Below are 18,787 nucleotides of genomic sequence, written 5' to 3' on the forward strand. Positions count from 1 at the left end.
GCGAAGGAGAGGACAAGGAGATTTGATTTCTGTGTTGACCAGTGCTTTGATCTCTGTTTTGACCAGCCTTGACTTTGGTTCTTTGCTCTCTGTTTGATCGAATTGATGACTGTTTTCAGTGGCTGATACTTTCTGAGGATCATTGACTGAAGTTGATCAAATTACATTTTTCTGGGCTGTTGACAGCAAGTCAACTTTGTCATGTGACCGAGATCTTGACTGGTTCATTGACTATACTTTTGACTGAATTTCGGCCTCTGTTCTGAGATACCTTGTGCCGAAATTCAGTCTCTATTGCAGACTTGGACTTTTACCAGAGTTGACTATTTTCTTTCTCCATTGACTGGTTTGACTTGGATATATTGAGGTCAGAATTTGGAATCTTGTTTGGAATATTTTGATGTACTTTTGATAAACTGAATTCTTTCTTGTAAGGAAAGATTGGTTGGGTTTTCCCCTTGTGGGTTTTTCCTTGGCTGCTAGCCTAAAAATTGGTGTCCATTGTCTCTTGTTTTACTGTTTGTTGTGATCTATATTGCTCTATTGAAGAAAGTGAATGGTTGAAAATTTTCATGTATAATTGCTTAATGATTCGAATGCTATAAGAAGACTAATTGTATCACTGGAAGTAGTTATTAATTCGAAAAATTGTACTAGTCTTGATTGCACTAGAAAACCAACATGGTATTAGTGCTTTGGTGAAGGGAAAGAGCATTGAGAAACACTTTGAAGAGTTTCGGGATTCTACTTTCTATTTTGGTTGGACATCTTCATCATGAATTCCTTCATGAAGATCGAGAACAAGCTTGAAGGAGCTACAAATTATAGGGCATGGAAGGCTAGGATTGACCTAGTGCTTGCAAGGCACAAGGTCTTGGGTATTTTTACAAGAAAAGTTACTGAACTAGCTGACCAAGCAAGAAAAGGCAAATTTCAGGAAGATGACATCTTGGTAAGAGGCATCATTGTGGAATATGTTAGGGGTCATCTAATTCCTTATATTGTTGATCACCAAACTTTCAAGGAGACATATGATGCCATCACTGGATTGTACACTATCAACAACATCAATCAATCTCTAAGTTTGAGGGGTCAAATTTGCAATATCAAAATGGAAAATAATGATATCGTGGCATCATATTTTGTAAGGATATCTCAAATAAGAGATCAACTCAAAGCTATTGAAGAAGCATCTGACAAAGAATTGGTAGTGTTGTGCCAATGGGTGGTCTACTTGAATCTTTGGGATCCTTTTGTAGCAAGCATTAGTGGAAGAGAAAATCTGCCCTCCTTTCATAAGTTGTGGGTTGCTTGCACACAAGAAGAATCAAGGTTCGTTTCCAGAGGCATGATTGCGAATCCAGGGGAAGACTCAAGATTTTGTAGCCCACTCTAAGAATGACAAGGGAAGAAGAAACTTTTGAAGATTTCAAAGAAGTATAGGGAGAAGGCCTAATTGAAGACTTGCTCCAAGATCTGCTTCAAGAAGAGAACCCGCTCCTCAAAGAAGACCTCCTCCTTCCACTCAAGATATAAGAGAGAGAATAGATATGACAAATGTGATGAAAACTTTACTAAATTGAGAGGGGCGTGGAAGAGGGGGAATGACGTGAATCAGTTTAGTACATTCATGGACATTAATTTATTTTCTTTAAAACTCATTAACTGAACTTTTAAATGAGCAACTTAACACATAATGACCAACAAATTGAATATGTGAACCACAAGTAATGCGTAAACCATAAAATCACATCAACACATAAAATCAAGCACATATGGACACTAGATATAAGTGGACACCCATAAAGGGAGAAAACCACAATTTTTTTTATTGTTGTGATGCAAAGGAAAGCTCCTACTCCCTTATTCCATATGATTTTCTCTACTCTCCAACCTACAGTACGCTGCCACCTCAATTTTTTGCACGCTACAACATGCAAGGAAGCTACAACCCATAGGAGACTCCTACCTCAATAGGCTTCAACTAGATATTTATCAAGGCACAACTTGAAAGGAGACCCCAATCCCTTCATGCAAATGAAAACAATATGCTGGTTTACCTGGTCTACAGTGCTGCATATCCCCATCTCTAATTTTGATTCTTCTTCTCCTTAAATCTGCATCACATCTGCTCTATATATGCCAGGTAACTAATGCATAAGATCTTAATTAACTCTCACATTCTCTAACACTCTAAACAACTAGCTCTCCAACCTTGCACAAATTCATAAATGTAATTTGATGGTTGTTTGTGTTCTACTCACACGAATATGAAATGACAAAACTTGTGAGTGTTTGAAGATCTTTGTGGTGAGAATCTTGAGTATCTTGCATATTTGGATTATTAACCACAATAGCCATTTTTGTGTGTCGATGTTTCAAGTCTATAACAAGTGTTAAAATTGGCAACTAGGGCCAAACTCCATGTGGGTCATCTTATTAATGGCAACTGATATTTTTTTTGGATCCCTCTCATCGAGAGGAGTAGGATTGATCTAAAGATCACCCGATTCTGATAAGTATTCATGGAGATATGAATTTATTTGTGTTATGGGACAATTCGTCAAGGTCGGCTAACAACCAAATAAACCCCACTTGTGCTCAATGTTTTAGTATAAATAAAGGAGGACTTCAAGTCATTTAGACACTCATCCTCTTGGCGATCTCTTCCTTTCCACTTGTCTTTTGGTTTTGGTGGGAGGAGAGACCTAAAGAGGATATGCTGCCCTAGAGGATGCCCTATCCTATACGCTGTCATGAAGGAGACCTCTACGCTGCCCTAATGAAGATCAAGCTTCATCCATGGAGAGATCTATACACTGGACATCTAGATGCATGCCCTATAGACGCAGTCAAGGAGGATCCTTATACGCTGTATAAAGGAGGCCTTAATAAGCCCTAGCTGTAGTCACAAAAGAGGCATAGTTGCAGTTGGAAGGAGCCCTACCGCAGGTCCTATTACGCAGCAAAAGTAGGTCTAAATACAACCCTATATTCGCAGTTGAAGGAGGATTCTATACGCTGCACAAAGGAGGACTAAACGCTGTCAAAAGAGACCTAATCTATCCACTATTGAGGAGCCCTAATCCGCAATCCTAAAGGAGACTTATACGCGGTCAAGGGAGGACCTATAGGCTGCCTGAAGAAGCTCCTCCTAAACGTTGTCAAGGAAAGGTCTTAGAAACAATTTAGGTTGATGCCCTAGCCACATGTTATGTGCAGGCCTTATTCCGTAGCAAGAAGACCTTATCCATGGCTCTAAGAGACCTGTTACTGTCATCTAAGTAGCTATCATAATGCCACATCGCTGTAGGTGTCAGCGTGGCCTATTTAAGGACTGTTTGAGCAAGTTAATGTTATTCTTGAGGGGCAGTAGAATTTGCAATAAGGAGGAACTAGAGGTCACTATTTTAGGGCTATTTGGATCCCTAAGCTACAACCAAGAAGTGCCCTAACCAGTCATCATGATAGCATCAAAGATTGTATCATAGAAGTGTGGTGACAGTGCAGGGATGAGGCTGTTCATGAGGACAATTTATAAGGTTGTCATTACAACGAAGAAAATTGTCCTTGTGTATATTCAGATTGAGTCAATCTTGTTGGACTCAATAATCATAGGCTTAACTTGCTGCTGGGCTAGGCCATAGGCCATAGCTAGCAACACAGTTTGATATAAGGATCGCTCAAGTGGTAGAGCCTCACCTTGAAGACCTGCATTGTTGACTGTAAGAAGGAAGAACACTAAATGTTGATGACCTATCTCATAAAGCAGTGACAACTAGTGCAACAACATGATGTGTGCAGCATGATGATTAAGAGCAGTTAGTGTGTACAACGTGATGAGGTACAACTCAACAGTGGAGTAGCGTGGTGTAGCTTAGGAACATGGTATGATGTTGTAGCATGGTGCAACACAGTTAGGTGCAACGCATGGACGAGATGCAGCGCAATGATAGGTGAAGGGTCACCTTGGAGAATCAGTGGAAGCAACATGTCTTCCACTGATCTCATGTAGAGATGATCGATTCTCTTATCTAGAAAGTCGAAGTGTTGACTTCTGTTGTAAATGTACTATCTCTCTCTCTCTCTGCTGAACTATTGAAGAACATATAAGAAGAATTGATCAAGGGTTTCCCCACATTGGGGTTTGTCCCTGGCTAGTGCCACATCTTGTGTCCTCTTGTCTTGGCATGTCTTCTATGATTTATGTTCATGTTCTATCTGCAGTTTACGTTAATGTTGATGTGTTTGCTAATCTAGAAAAGCTGTTGAGCTAACTATGAAAATTGAAATAAATTGCTCTAAGCATAGAACATACCCAAAATTAACATGGTATCAGAGCTGAGGTGAAGACAAAGCCCAAGCAAGAGTGAACGAGCAATCACCAAAGACAGTTGGGAAAGGACAAAAGGATTAATGGATTCCTCATCCCTCTTCTAATTCACCAAGGGTGAAGTTGAAGCAGAGAATATTATCAGAATGGTGCAGTGGAAGTTTCTGATGGCCTACTTGAAGATCACTTCTATGGGAAAACCGGATCTAAGGGTGGAAGGAAAGGCAGATGCCTTGGTTGAAATAAGTTCGGCCATTATGCGAAGGAGTGTCCGACTGGCAGGGACACATCACTTGATGATGATAACAATCATTCTAGGGACATCTTCAATGATCGGAGGAATGATAGGTAATGCAGGTCATCAAGGATACGACCAACTCTTCAGAGAAAGCAAGGAAGCCCAGGTATGAAGAATCAAATGTTGTTTCTGATAAGATAAAGAAGTGTTATCTTGTATTGGCCCTCTCCTTCAGATTCTTTGGGAATCTGGCTTATTGATTCTAGGGCTTCAAGGCACTCCATCAGATAGAAGGGTGCTCTCTCTCTAATTTGGTAGAGATGGAAACATTCGTGGGATTATACTTGGATTCGATGCCACCTATCCCAGAAAGGGTGTTACCCCTCAATTGAATGAGGGTAACTCGATTCATTTACAGAATCTCTTTTATGTACTTGATCACAAGAAGAACCTGGTGTCCATTTCGGCAATGGAAGTCAAAGGTTACAGGGTGGCATTCATCAATGAAAAGGTGCGTGTTTGAAAATGAAATTTTCAAAGATGCTTTTACTCATGGGTTCAGGGTTGGCAATTTGTGTCAAGTTGCAGGATGGTCCATTGGGGATCATGACATATCTCATCTATAACCCTTGAAATCTACTTTATGAGGCCCTAACCGATGTGAGTCAGATGGTGACTCGAATACTTGAATTCAAGAAGAGCATGAAGGTACATGTCTGAGATGTACCGAAGGAAAATCTTACAAGGGGACCATTCCCCTCATGTAGCCAGTCCACAGGTTTGGAACAACCTGAGGGGATTGTGATTCATGATTGGGAATCTCATGTATACAGGTGGAAGAAAGCTCTCTATGGCTTGAAGTAAAACACCCCGGGCCTAATATGAGAGGATTGCTAGCTGTTTGATGAAGCTGAGATTCACTAAAAGTGAAGCCGATCCAAACCATTGTTTGAAGGTTGTGGATGATAGACCTCTCATACCGACACCTTCTGAGAAACGACCTATTTTTCACAGGTGTAGACCCTCTCACTTGCAAAAGTAAGAGGGAGTTGGATTCCATATATGGAATGGTAAACTGCAAGTCCGTACCTTGAGGATCTTAACTTTCAAAAGTTATATGGTGGTGATGCCGGACCAGATTTGGGAAATGCCTTTGAGTTTCATAAACTCATCTGCATTGATGTTCTTGGTGAACTTCCATCTGTATATGTGCTTCGCAGTTAGCATGGTGAGATCATATTTGGTTGAGCCTCACTAGATTGGTGCCAAGAATCTTCTGAGATATCTTCAGGGCACAATCTCTCATGGATTGAGATACTCTGCCAGAAATATGAAGCTGCATGATTATTCGAACGCTGATTGGGCAAGCAGTGTGGAGGATCGCTAGAGCACTTCTCAGTGTTGGTTCTCTTTGGATTCTGCTTCGATATCATGAATGAGTAGGAAGCAGAAGTCAGTTGCTATAAGCACCGCCGAGATCGAATACATAGCTACGAGTATGATCTCGTGTGAAGCTACCTAGTTGTGGAAGCTCATCAGTGAGCTGTTTGTACACATGATGAAAACCGCTGTGATCCTCTATGACAACCAGGGGGGGATTTGATTATTGAGGAATCCCGTATTCGATGATTCTCCAACATATAGACGTCAGATACTACCTTATCTGGGATATGAGAAGTCGATGAGCGAGGAGGCTCCGTCGCATTGAGATTGATGTACAGGTCGCAGACACTTTGGCAAAGCCCCGAGGAAAGGTCAAATCTGTGATTTTCCCGAACGACTTGGAGTCATTGAGAGACCTTCGTATAAGGGTCCTGCGTGTTGCATGCATTGAGCTCTGGGAGCTCTGGGGGGCTTGGGGTACTTATTGGAGCGACATACGACCACAGGGTGACTCACCCTCCCCTGGTGGTGCGCTATGTACAGGGTGATAGGTTCAACCTTTCTTTGTGATACCTTGTGGCAACTATGGAACATGATTAGTTCTCCTGTGGGCTAGGATGATTAGTTCTTATGTGGAAACTATGGAACATGATGATTAGTTCTCCTGTGGGCAGGGATGATTAGTTATCCCGTGGCAACTATGGAACATGATGATTAGTTCTCCTGTGGGCCGGGATGATTAGTTCTCCCATGGCCACTGTGGGACAAGATGATTCGTTCTCCTGTGGACATGATGATTAGTTCCCCTGTCAAAGCATCCTACCCATGCAGTCTATGACTCATGGGAAGTACCTCTCATCTGATCAATGAGTAGGGAAATGGGGTTAGGGACCATAGTAGTACTATCGATGGACGCATTGTTGTATCTACTGCACTCCCTATGCTAGGATGACCTCCATTGATATGGGATCAATGTAACTGATCTGAGATTAGTATGAGTGATTTGAGACACTCTCTTGTGATATTGATCTGGGATCAATAAAACTGACTTCGGGTCAGTAAGATGAAATTGAGTTCGGGTCAATAGAGAATGGTATAAGACATTCTCGATCAATTCTTCTTCTTCATGTTTCAGTAGAGCAGAGCAGAACTAAGCAGAGCTCAACAGAGCAGAGCAGAACTGAGCAGAGCTTAACAGAGCAGAGCAAAGCAAAGCAGAGCAGAGCAGTGCAGGGCACTGATGGCAGAGATAGTACAGTCGAACATATGGATCAGCGGATGGAGTTCTCCCTAGTTGAGAGGGAGTGTTAAAATGGCAACTAGGGCCAAACTCCATGTGGGTCATCTTATTAATGGCAACTGATATTTTTCTTGGATCCCTCTCATCGAGAGGAGTAGGATTGATCTAAAGATCACCCGATTCTGATAAGTATTCATGGAGATATGAATTTATTTGTGTTATGGGACAGTTCGTCAAGGTCGGCCAACAACCAAATAAACCCCACTTGTGCTCAATGTTTTAGTATAAATAAAGGAGGACTTCAAGTCATTTAGACACTCATCGTCTTGGTGATCTCTTCCTCTCCACTTGTCTTTGGGTTTTGGTGGGAGGAGAGACCTAAAGAGGATAAGCTGCCCTAGAGGATGCCCTATTCTATACGCTATCATGAAGGAGACCTCTACGCTGCCCTAATGAAGATCAAGCTTCATCAATGGAGAGATCTATACGTTGGACATCTAGACGCAGGCCCTATAGACATAGTCAAGGAGGATCCTTATACGCTGTATAAAGGAGGCCTTAATAAGCCCTAGATGTAGTCACAAAAGAGGCCTAGCCGCAGTTGGAAGGAGCCCTACCATAGGTCCTATTACGCAGCAAAAGAAGGTCTTAATACATCCCTATATCCGCAGTTGAAGGAGGATTCTATACGCTGCAAAAAGGAAGACTAAAAGCTGTCAAAAGAGACCTAATCTATCCGATGTTGAGGAGCCCTAATCCGTAATCTTGAAGGAGACTTATACGCAGTCAAGGGAGGACCTATATGCTGCCTGAAGGAGCTCCTCCTAAACAATGTCAAGGAAAGGTCTTAGACACAATTTAGGATGATGCCCTAGCCACTATTATGTGCAGTCCTTATTCCACAACAAGAAGACCTTATACGCAGCTCTAAGAGCCCTGTTACAATCATCTAAGCTGCTGTCATAATGCCACATTGTTGTAGGTGACAACATGGCTTATTTAAGGATTGTTTGAGCACGTTAATGTTATTCTTGAGGGAAAATAGAATCTTCAATAAGGAGGAACTAGAGGTTGTTGTTTTAGGGTTGTTTGGATCCCTAAACTACAACCAAGAAGTGCCCTAACCAGTCATCATGACAGTATCAAAGACTGTGTCATAGAAGTGTGGTGACAGTGTAGTGATGAGGCTATTCATGAGGACAATTTATAAGGTTGTCATTACAATGAAGAAAATTGTCCTTGTGTATATTCAGATTGAGTCAATCTTGTTGGACTCAATAATCATAGGCTTAACTTGCTGTTGGGCTAGGCTGTAGGCCATAGCCAACAACATAGTTTGATATAAGGATCGCTCAAGTGGTAGAGCCTCACCTTGAATACCTACATTGTTGACTGTAAGAAGGAAGAGCACTAAATGTGACCTATCTCATAAAGAAATGACAACTAGTGCAGCAGCATGATGATTAAGAGCAGCAAGTTGTGTACAACGTGATGAGGTACAACTCAATAGTGGAGCAACATGGTGCAGCTCAGGAACATGGTATGATGTTGTAGCATGGTGCAACACGGTGAGGTGCAACACATGGACGAGATGCAACCCAATGATAGGTGAAGGAGTCACCTTGGAGAATCAGTTGAAGCAACATGTCTTCCACTGATCTCATGTAGAGATGATCGATTCTCTTATCCAGAAAGTCGAAGTGTTGACTTCTGTTGTAAATGTACTATCTCTCTCTCTCTCTCTCTCTGCTGAACTATTGAAGAACATATAAGAAGAATTGATCAAGGGTTTCCCCACATTGGGGTTTGTCCCTGGCTAGTGCCACATCTTGTGTCCTCTTGTCTTGGCATGTCTTCTGCGATTTATTTTCATGTTCTATCTGCGGTTTACTTTAATGTTGATGTGATTGCTAATCTGGAAAAGATATTGAGTTAACTATGAAAATTGAAATAAATTTCTCTAAGCATACAACATACTCAAAATTAACAACAAGGCTCATCGTTAGGACAAATCCACAGAGAAGAGTAGGAAGGAAGTGTAATTAATATGGAATGGAGGAAAAGAAATGAGAAAGAGTCGACCAAATAGCCTAATAATTAATAAGAGAGATTATTATTATATTCAATTATAATAGGGAATTTACTAATAATAAGGTTAATATTAGGAATAATTTATATCAAGGATAATGGAGAATATAATCTAATACTATTATAAGTATTAATTATTATCATTATTAGTAATAATAATAAAAATTATTATTAATAATGCATTTAATTAATAATATAATAATATCATTGTTTATAAGGGTGAATAATTAAAAAAGTATTAAGGATTATTTATAATATTTAAATTTTGATGATGATGTTTTAATTAATAAGGATGATGTGTTTTGTTTTATGTTATCATTGTTATTAAATTCTTATTATTGAATCTAAGAATAAAGTTAATAGTCATTGTTTAATGAACTATCAACTTTAATCTTATGATAGGATATTTAGAATAAAGTTATTGAATTATTATTAGTTTGGATGCTACAGACGGAAAATGGAAGGGAAATGGAGTGAAAAGATTAATGAGGGGATGAATGTGAGGGAAGGAAGAAAAAGATTAAAAGGGAAAAAATAAAACTGGAGAGGTGAAACCAGTTTAGTCATGGTTGTGAGCTATGGGGTCTTAAGCGAGTAAGGGAATCCAACTCCTACTTACCTCCAAACCCCCATCTCTATTAAGATTGTGAGGATGCTTAATAATCTCAAGGGCTTCACGGATCTTTTGCTTGTACTGATGCTTTTCATTAGCGATTATCTTGGTGTCTTCGAGGCACATATGGTGACATGTCTTAGTTGAGTACTCAAAAAGTGCTTCAGACCGAATTTTACCATTTTTAATGTCAGCGCCATGTTCTTTGAGTGTTATCTTGAAGGATCTTCCCGTCTCTCCTATGTAACACTCCCCACATGAACACATGACTTTATGAACACCCTTTTGTTGGAGGCGGTCTCAGTAACACTATATGTTATGCTTAATGCAGGGCCAATTTGTAAGTTTTATAAGTTATCCATGCTCGCACCTCCTAGACATTCGATGGTATGCTTGTTTGTGGAATTTTCTTTATACTCTGATGTATAGTCATTTAATACTACAATATTATTTACACCTGGGCACACTTCACAGGTATTTTCCACTGAGTAAGACGATTTCCTATCCATGGTTGCAACACTGTGTATTCCTTCATGGTAGTCGTTTATATGATTCGGTGTATTGTTGTTGACTGCATTATTATTTACAATTGCGCGTTGATTAATTCCCGAGAATTTTCCACAACAGAGGATCTTGCGTTCTCCAACCTTTGATAATCGTTCACACGAGCTTCAAGCTTATTAATTTTCTTTTCTTGTTTATCTTGGACCCTATGACCTTCTCTATCGCTTTGAGAGCTGCTGCAACATCAACGATGATCCATAAGTCGGAACGACTCAACTGAGCAAGCTCAAGATGTTTTTTGTATGCCAATGATGACAATCGGTCCAAGGAATAACGAATTCTACGAATTTCATGACGAATTAGGGACATGGTCAGTCGGTTAAATGCCACAGCGTTTTGGTGGCTGGGAAGTCTATGTTTTATACAGGGGATGAAAGGGATAAGGTTAAAGTTTCTACAGTACTTTAGGAAGAATAGATCAACCTCTCTTCTCTGATTTTTTACCCTAATCTTTTCAAGAGTACGAATCTCAGTCCAAACATCCCTTCTGTTCAGGGAACTAATGAGTGTTTGAAGATTTATGTGGTGAGAATCTGGAGTATCTTGCATATTTAGATTATTAACCACAATAGCCATTTTTGTGTGTCGATGTTTCAAGTGTATAACATGACTCATCGTCACGATGAATCCACAAAGAAGAACAAGAATGAAGGGTAATTAATATGGAATGGAGGAAAGTAAATGAGAAAGAGCCGACCAAATAGCTTAATATTTAATAAGAGAGATTGTTATTATATTCAATTATAATAGGGAATTTATCACGTCTCTTTGCATTCCAAAGGTGTCTCTTCAATTGCAAAACTCCTTGAACTCTTGAATATTAAAATACATAAAATGAATTTCATCATATCCAAATGTCACGCATTCATATTCTTCATGTCAATAAAATAAATGAATAACATGCAATAATACAATCTTGCAATCATATTCAAATAGCCCTGCATCACAATATTTTTCTATGTCTTTGCCTTGCATTTTGACTTGCCTTGCATCATGTCTTTGTCTTGCCTTTGCATTCATGGAGTCTTGCCTTTCCCTTGCATCACAACAATTCAACTCAACCAAACCACTCTTCAAATCGGCCCTTACACAAAACACAAGAAGCATACCATTATGTTCACCTTTACCTCCAAGGTATACAAATGGTGGTATCAATACAAGTTTTCCATCAACAATACATGTGCCATCATATTTTCTTGTTTCTTTACACTTTGTTGTTCCTGTTGTTCCTTTGCCATCACCTTCATTTCTTGTTGTCAAATATCCTTGCAACATACCTTGTTGCTCCTATGCTTTTGCTGCTCCTTTGCCATCAATGACAACAATGCCATCAATCTCCCCCTTTGGCATTGATGACAACATAATGATCATCCCCTTTTCCTCACCAATTTTCTTACCTCCCCCTTTGACATAAATGGCAAGGGGGTGTAGTTCACAATGAAAAATAATAAGAAGATATTCAATGATTGTACAAATTACAAATGTACAAACTCTTATACACTATTAAAGAGTAAATTCATCTTCTCATTCGAATCACTGAGGGTCTCATGTACTGTGAAACTCACCACCAACTCCATTACATCATAAAGTTTATCATAACCAAGGTATACCGCTGCCATTTCGATCTTTCTACCATTGAATTTAGAAATCAAATAGTTTGGTATGTCAATTTATGAGGCTTAATAGAGAAACCAACATACAAATTCTATTGTGAGCAGATATAAACAATACATTCATAAATTAGAATATGAAACCACAACTAAAAAATTATAAACATGTTCTTGGCTTTGGCAATTGCAAACATCTTAGCTCCTTTTTGTTCTTCACATGTGCTTCAAAGCAAGTTCAAACTCCTCTTTAGCTTCTTTGAATTGGAGTTCACATATGGATGGGTATTTGATATACCTTGTTGATGAAATTTAAACCATTCATATGTATTGAAAGGACTTTGTAGGTGTCATGTACATGCATTTCATGATTTTTGCATTAAAATGATGCTCAATAGCCTCCACAAGCACACAACCACTCTAGAAATGATAGTGTTAATTTTAGGTATGTTCTATGCTTAGAGCAATTTATTTCAATTTTCACAATTAGCTCCATACCTTTCCCAGATTAGCAATCACATCAGCATTAAAGTAAATCATAGATAAAACATAAACATAAATCGCAGAAGACAAGCCAAGACGAACATAAACATAAATCGCAGAAGACAAGCCAAGACAAGAGGACACAAGATGTGGCGTTAGCCAGGGACAAACCCCAATGTGGGGAAACCCTTGATCAATTCTTCTTATATGTTCTTCAATAGTTCAGCAGAGAGAGAGAGAGAGATAGTACGTTTACAATAGAAGTCGACACTTTGACTTATCTATATAAGAGCATAGATCATCTCTAAGAAGATGATACATGAGATCAGTTGAAGACATGTTGCTTCAACTAATTCTCCAAGGTGACTACTTCACCTATCGTTGTGCTGCATTTCGTCATCATGCTGCACCTCACCGCGCTGCACCCATCATCACTATGCTGCATCTCATCACGCTTCATTAATCATGACTGTACCCATCACTGTACTGCATTATGTGCCATTGCTGCACCATGTTGCCATCCTGACCTATGTTCTTGCTGCACCTTGCTTGCTTGTTGTCCCTTGCTTGCTTGTTGTCCCTAGCATGCTTGTTGTCCTTAGCATGCTTGTTGTTGCATGCTAGTTGTCCCTTGCTTGCTAGTTGTAACATTGCATGCTTAGTGTATTTGCCGCTAAGTACCATACAACTATCCCAATGTTAGTTAGCTGTCCCTTGCATGCTGCTCTCCTTCGGAGATAGATGCTTCGGCTGTTTTGGCAGTTCTCGGTAGTTCCGGCTGTTCCCGGCAATTCCGATAGTTTCGGTTGTTCTCAGAAGTTTCGACAGTCCCGACAGTTTCGAAAATTCCGGCGTTTCCGGCTTTTTCAGCTTTTTTGGCAATTTCGGCTTTTTCGACAATTTTCGGCTTTTCCGACAATTTTCGGCTTTTCCGGCAGTCCCGACTTGTTGAAAATAATACTGAGAGGGGGGGGTGAATCAGTATTATCAAATTCTTTTCAATCTATCTTCCTTATTTATACTTTGAATAATTCTTCAAATGTTGATCATTACTTTGTATGTCAGTATCATAAAATAATGAGCAGGAACAAGAAAAGCAAATAGTCACACAAAAGAACACCAGATATAAGGTGGAAACCCAATGTGGGTGAAAACCACCTGCTGCAATATGTCTCTATCTTCTTTCAATTAGAAACTCCTTTTACAATGATTTTGTACTGGTGTAGTGCTTTACCAGTACGCAGGCTACAACCTGCAGAGAGCTACAACCCTCTTAGCTCTTGTACTAGCCAAGATACTAGTACGTAGGTGCTGGCCTACAACCTTCTCTTTCTTCCAGGGACCACGTTTCATAAATTTTCAGACTGGATCCATGAACATCAATTAATCATCAAGTATATCTGCATCAAACAATCTCCTTTTCCCAATTAGCACTGAATCAAGTAAACACTTCTCTGACAGCTGTACCCAGAACACAGTAACAGTAACCACACAACAAATTCTGAACCCAGAATACTGCACCAATAGACAGAGGCAGCTAGATCATAATTTAAAGATATACGCTACTTCAACAACCTGAAACCTGCGTGCAGATCTATAAAGGATAATTCATTCTTTCAAATATTCAGACACTAATTAACCCAGATTGTCAGATTTATAGATCAAGCATGCGCCTCATATAACAGATCAAAATCATGCAAAGATACTATTATTCAAGCATAAAGATTATGACCCATCAAAAGAACTTATCCTTCTTTATGCGCTAAGGTTCCTCCTTCATTCAGATCCATATCTGCACCATAACCCAATCACAAATATTTCAGATCTAGCACTTATTAGATATTCAATTCATTCGATGATATTTTGCCAAATGATCTCCTTCCTCTTTTATAGTCTTAGGCCTTCCACAATACCACGGTCCAAAACCATAGGATCAAAAAACTGTTGGACTAATACCATGAACCAACCATGAAAGTGCGTGAGATCAATACTTTTGGATGCAATACCACGAGCCAAAACCATAGGATCAAAAACGATAGGACTAATACCATGAACCAACCATGAAAGTGCGTGAGATCAACACTTTTGGATGCAATACCACGGACCAAAACCATAGGATCAAAAGCTGTCGGACTAATACCATGAGCCAACCATGAAAGTGCGTGAAATTTTCTCTTCATGAAAGGGACTTTTCTCTGCATGAAAGTGCGTGAACTTTTTTCTCTACATGAAATAAACTTTTCTCTGCATAAAAGTGCGTGAACTTTTCTCTCCATGAAATAAACTTTTCTCTGCATAAAAGTGCGTGAACTTTTCTCTACATGAAATAAACTTTTCTCTGCATAAAAGTGCGTGAACTTTTCTCTACATGAAATAAACTTTTCTCTGCATAAAAGTGCGTGAACTTTTCTCTACATGAAATAAACTTTTCTCTGCATAAAAGTGCATGAACTTTTCTCTACATGAAATAAACTTTTCTCTGCATAAAAGTGCGTGAACTTTGCTGCACTATAATTTATCATCTGAGATGAGTGGGTTGCCATCAAGTACAACATATGTATCATAATGCCAACACGACTTTTCCGGCAGTTCTGGCTTTTCCGTTTTTTCCGATTTTCCGGCTTTTCTAGCAGTTCCGACTGTTCTCGGCAGTTCCGATAGTTCCGGTTGTTCTCGGCAGTTTCGACAGTCCCGGCATTTCCGGCATTTCCGACATTTCCGGCTTTTTTAGCTTTTTGGGTAGTTCCAGCTTTTCCGAAATTTCTGGCTTTTCTGGCATTTCCGGCAATCCCAGCTTTTCCGGTAGTCCCCGATTTTCCGACAGTTCCGGCTTTTCCGGCTTTTCCAGCAATTCCGATTTTTCTGGCTTTTTCGGTAGTTCTGGCTTTTCCGACTTTTCCGGTAGTTTTGGCGTTCTGCCCTCTGGATCAAGGCAACATTATTCCTTAGGATCTCTCCTCCTACTAAAACCCAAAGACAAGTAGAGAGAGGAAGAGATCCCAAGTGTGTTGAAATGACTTGAAGGCCACCTCTATTTACACTAAAACGTTGAGCACATGTGGGGTTTATTTGGTTGCTGGCCGACGTTGACGAATTGTCTTATAACGCAAATAAATTCAATCCTACACCTCTCGATGAGAGGGATCCAAGAAAAATATCAGCTACCATAAATAAGATGACCCACATGGAGTTTGGCCCTAATTACCAATTTTAACACTCCCTCTCAACTAGGGAGAACTCCATCCGTTGATCCATATGTCCGACTATACTATCTCTGACATCAGTGCCCTGCACTGCTCTACTCTGCTCTGATTTGATGAGCTTTGCTCTGCTCTGATCTGCTGAGCTTTGCTCTACTCTGCTGAACCATGAAGAAGAAGAATTGATCGAGAATGTCTCATACCATTCTCTACTGACCCGAAGTCAGTTTCATCTGCAGAGAGTGTGTCACATCACTCTTACTGACCTGAAGTCAGTTTTATTGATCCTAGATCAATATCACAAGAGAGTGTCTCAAACCACTCATATTGATTCCAGATCAGTTTGATTGATCCCAGATCAGTGTCACAAGAGAGTGTCTCATACCACTCATACTAATCCCATATTAGTTTCATTGATCCTAGATCAGTTTCATTGATCCCAGATCAGCGTCACAACAGAGTGTCTCAAACCACTCATACTGATCCCAGATCAGTTTCATTGATCCCAGATCAATGGAGGTCATCCTATCATAGGGAGTATTGTAGATACAACGATGCGTCCATCGATAGTACTACTATGGTCCCTATCCTCATTTGCCTGCTCATTGATCAGATGAGAGGTACTTCCCATGAGTCCCAGACTGCATGGGTAGGATGCCTCGACAGGAGAACTAATCATCCTGTCCACAGGAGAACGAATCATCCTGTCAGTGGATGCCACAGAGAACTAATCATCCTGGCCCATAGGAGAACTAATCATCCTATTCCACAGTTGCCATGGGAGAACTAATCATCTCGGCCCACAAGAGAACTAATCATCCTGTTCCACAGTTTCCATGGGAGAACTAATCATCCCGGCCCACAGAAGAACTAATCATCCTATTCATAGTGCACCACCAAGGGAGGGTGAGTCGCCCTATGGTCGTATGTTGCTCCAGTAAGTACCCCAAGCCACCCAGAGCTCCTAGAGCTCAATGCATGCAACATGTAGGACCCTTATAAGAAGGTCTCTCAATGACTCCAAGTCGTTTGGAAAAGTCACAGCTTTGACCTTTCCCCGGGGCTTTGACAAAATGTCTGCGACCTGTACATCAAACTCAATGCGATGGAGCCTCCTTGCTCATCGACTTACCATATCGCAAATAAGGCAGTATTTGATGTCTATCTGTTGGAGCAATCATCGAATACAGGATTCCTCAATAATCGAATCCCCCCTCTGGTTGTCACAGAGAATCACAGTGGTATTCATCATGTGTACAAACAACTCACTTAAGAGCTTTTGCAACCATGCAGCTTCACACGGGATTATACTCGTAGCTATGTATTCAGTCTCGGCGGTGCTTATAGCAACCAACTTTTGCTTCCTGCTCATCCATGATATTGAAGTAGAATCCAAAGAGAACTAGCATTGAGAAGTTCTCTAGTGATCCTCCACACGACCTGCCCAGTCAACATTCGAATAATCATGCAGTTTCATATTTCCGGCAGTGTATCTCAATCCATGAGAGATTGTGCCTTGAAGATATCTTAGAAGATTCTTGGCACCAATCCAGTGAGGCTCAACCAAATATGAGCTCACCATGCTAACTGCAAAACATATGTCCGGATGGAAGTTCACCAAGAACATCAACGCGAATGAGTTTATGAAACTCAGAGGCATTTCCCAAATCTGGCCCGACATCACTACCATGTAACTTCTGAAAGTTAAGATCCTTGAGGTAGTCACAGGCTTGCAGTTTATCATTCCACATCCGGAATCCAACTCCCTCTTACTTCTACAAATGAGAGGGTCTGCACCTGTCAGAAATAGGTCGTCCTCATAAGGTGCCGGTATGAGAGGTCTATCATCCACAACCTTCCGGTAATGGTTTGGATCGGTTTCACTCATAGTGAATCTCAGCTTCATCAGACAACTATCAACCCTCTCATACTACGCCCGGGGTGTTTTGCATCAAGCCATTGAGGGCTTTTTTCCACTTGTATACATGAGATTCCCGATCATGAATCTCAAACTCCTCGGGTTGTTCCAAACCTGTGGACCTGCTGCATGAGGGGAATGGCCCCCTTATAAGATTTACCTTCGGTACATCTCAGACATGCACCTTCATGCTCTTCTTGAATTCAGGCATCCCTATAACCATTTGAATCACATCAGGTAGGGCCCCATAGGTAGACCTCTGGTGTTATAGATGCGATTATGTCAATTGACATGATCCCTAATGGACCATCTGTAACTTGATAAAAATTGCCAACCCTGAACCCATGAGAAAAAGCATCTTTGAAAATTATATTTTCTAATACGTACCTTTCCATCGATGAATGCCACCCTGAAACCTTTGACTTCCATTTCCGAGATGGACACCAGGTTCTTCTTGCAATCAGGTACATAAAAGAGATTATGTAAATGAATCGAGTTACCCTTATTCAATTGAGAGTTAACATTCCCTACACCCTTTCCGGGATAGGTGGCATCGGCTCCAAGTATAATCCCATGATTGTTTCCATCTCTACAAAATTAGAGAGTGCACCCATCTAATCGATGAAGTGCCTTGAAGCACTACAATCTATAAGCCAGATTCCCAAAGAATCTGAAGGAGAGGGCCAATACAAGATAATGCTTCTTTATCTTATTAGAAACAACATTTGATTCTTCATACCTGGGGTTCCTTGCTTTCTATGAAGAGTCAGCCATTTCCTTGATGACCTGCATTACCTGTCATTCCTTTGATCATTGAAGATGTCCCTGGAATGATTGTTGTCATTATCAAGTGATGTGTCCCTGCCATTTGGAGACTCCTTCGCATAATGGCCGAACTAGTTATCTGCCTTTCCTTCCACCCTAGGATCCGGTCTTCCAATGAAGTGATCTTTAGGTAGGCCATATTTCGCTGCACCATTATGATAATATTCTCTGCTTTGACTTCACCCTTGGTGAATTTGAAGAGGGATGAGGAATCCACTGATCCTTTTGTCCTTTCCCAACTGTCTTTGGTGATTGCTCTTTCACTCTTGCTTGGGCATTGTCTTCACCTCAGCTA

General features: G+C 40.3%; 1 protein-coding gene across 1 annotated transcript in view; it reads left to right on the top strand.

The window, feature by feature from the left end:
- Positions 1-18,787, top strand: part of LOC149255801 (zinc knuckle (CCHC-type) family protein) — a 250,775-nt gene that overhangs the window by 219,671 nt on the left and 12,317 nt on the right. The gene's annotated exons all lie outside the window — the stretch shown is intronic.

Source organism: Pinus tabuliformis, chromosome 7 (genome assembly GCF_031772625.1).
Source record: "Pinus tabuliformis cultivar Carrire ecotype Pingquan chromosome 7, CPIR1, whole genome shotgun sequence".
NCBI lineage: Eukaryota > Viridiplantae > Streptophyta > Pinopsida > Pinales > Pinaceae > Pinus > Pinus tabuliformis.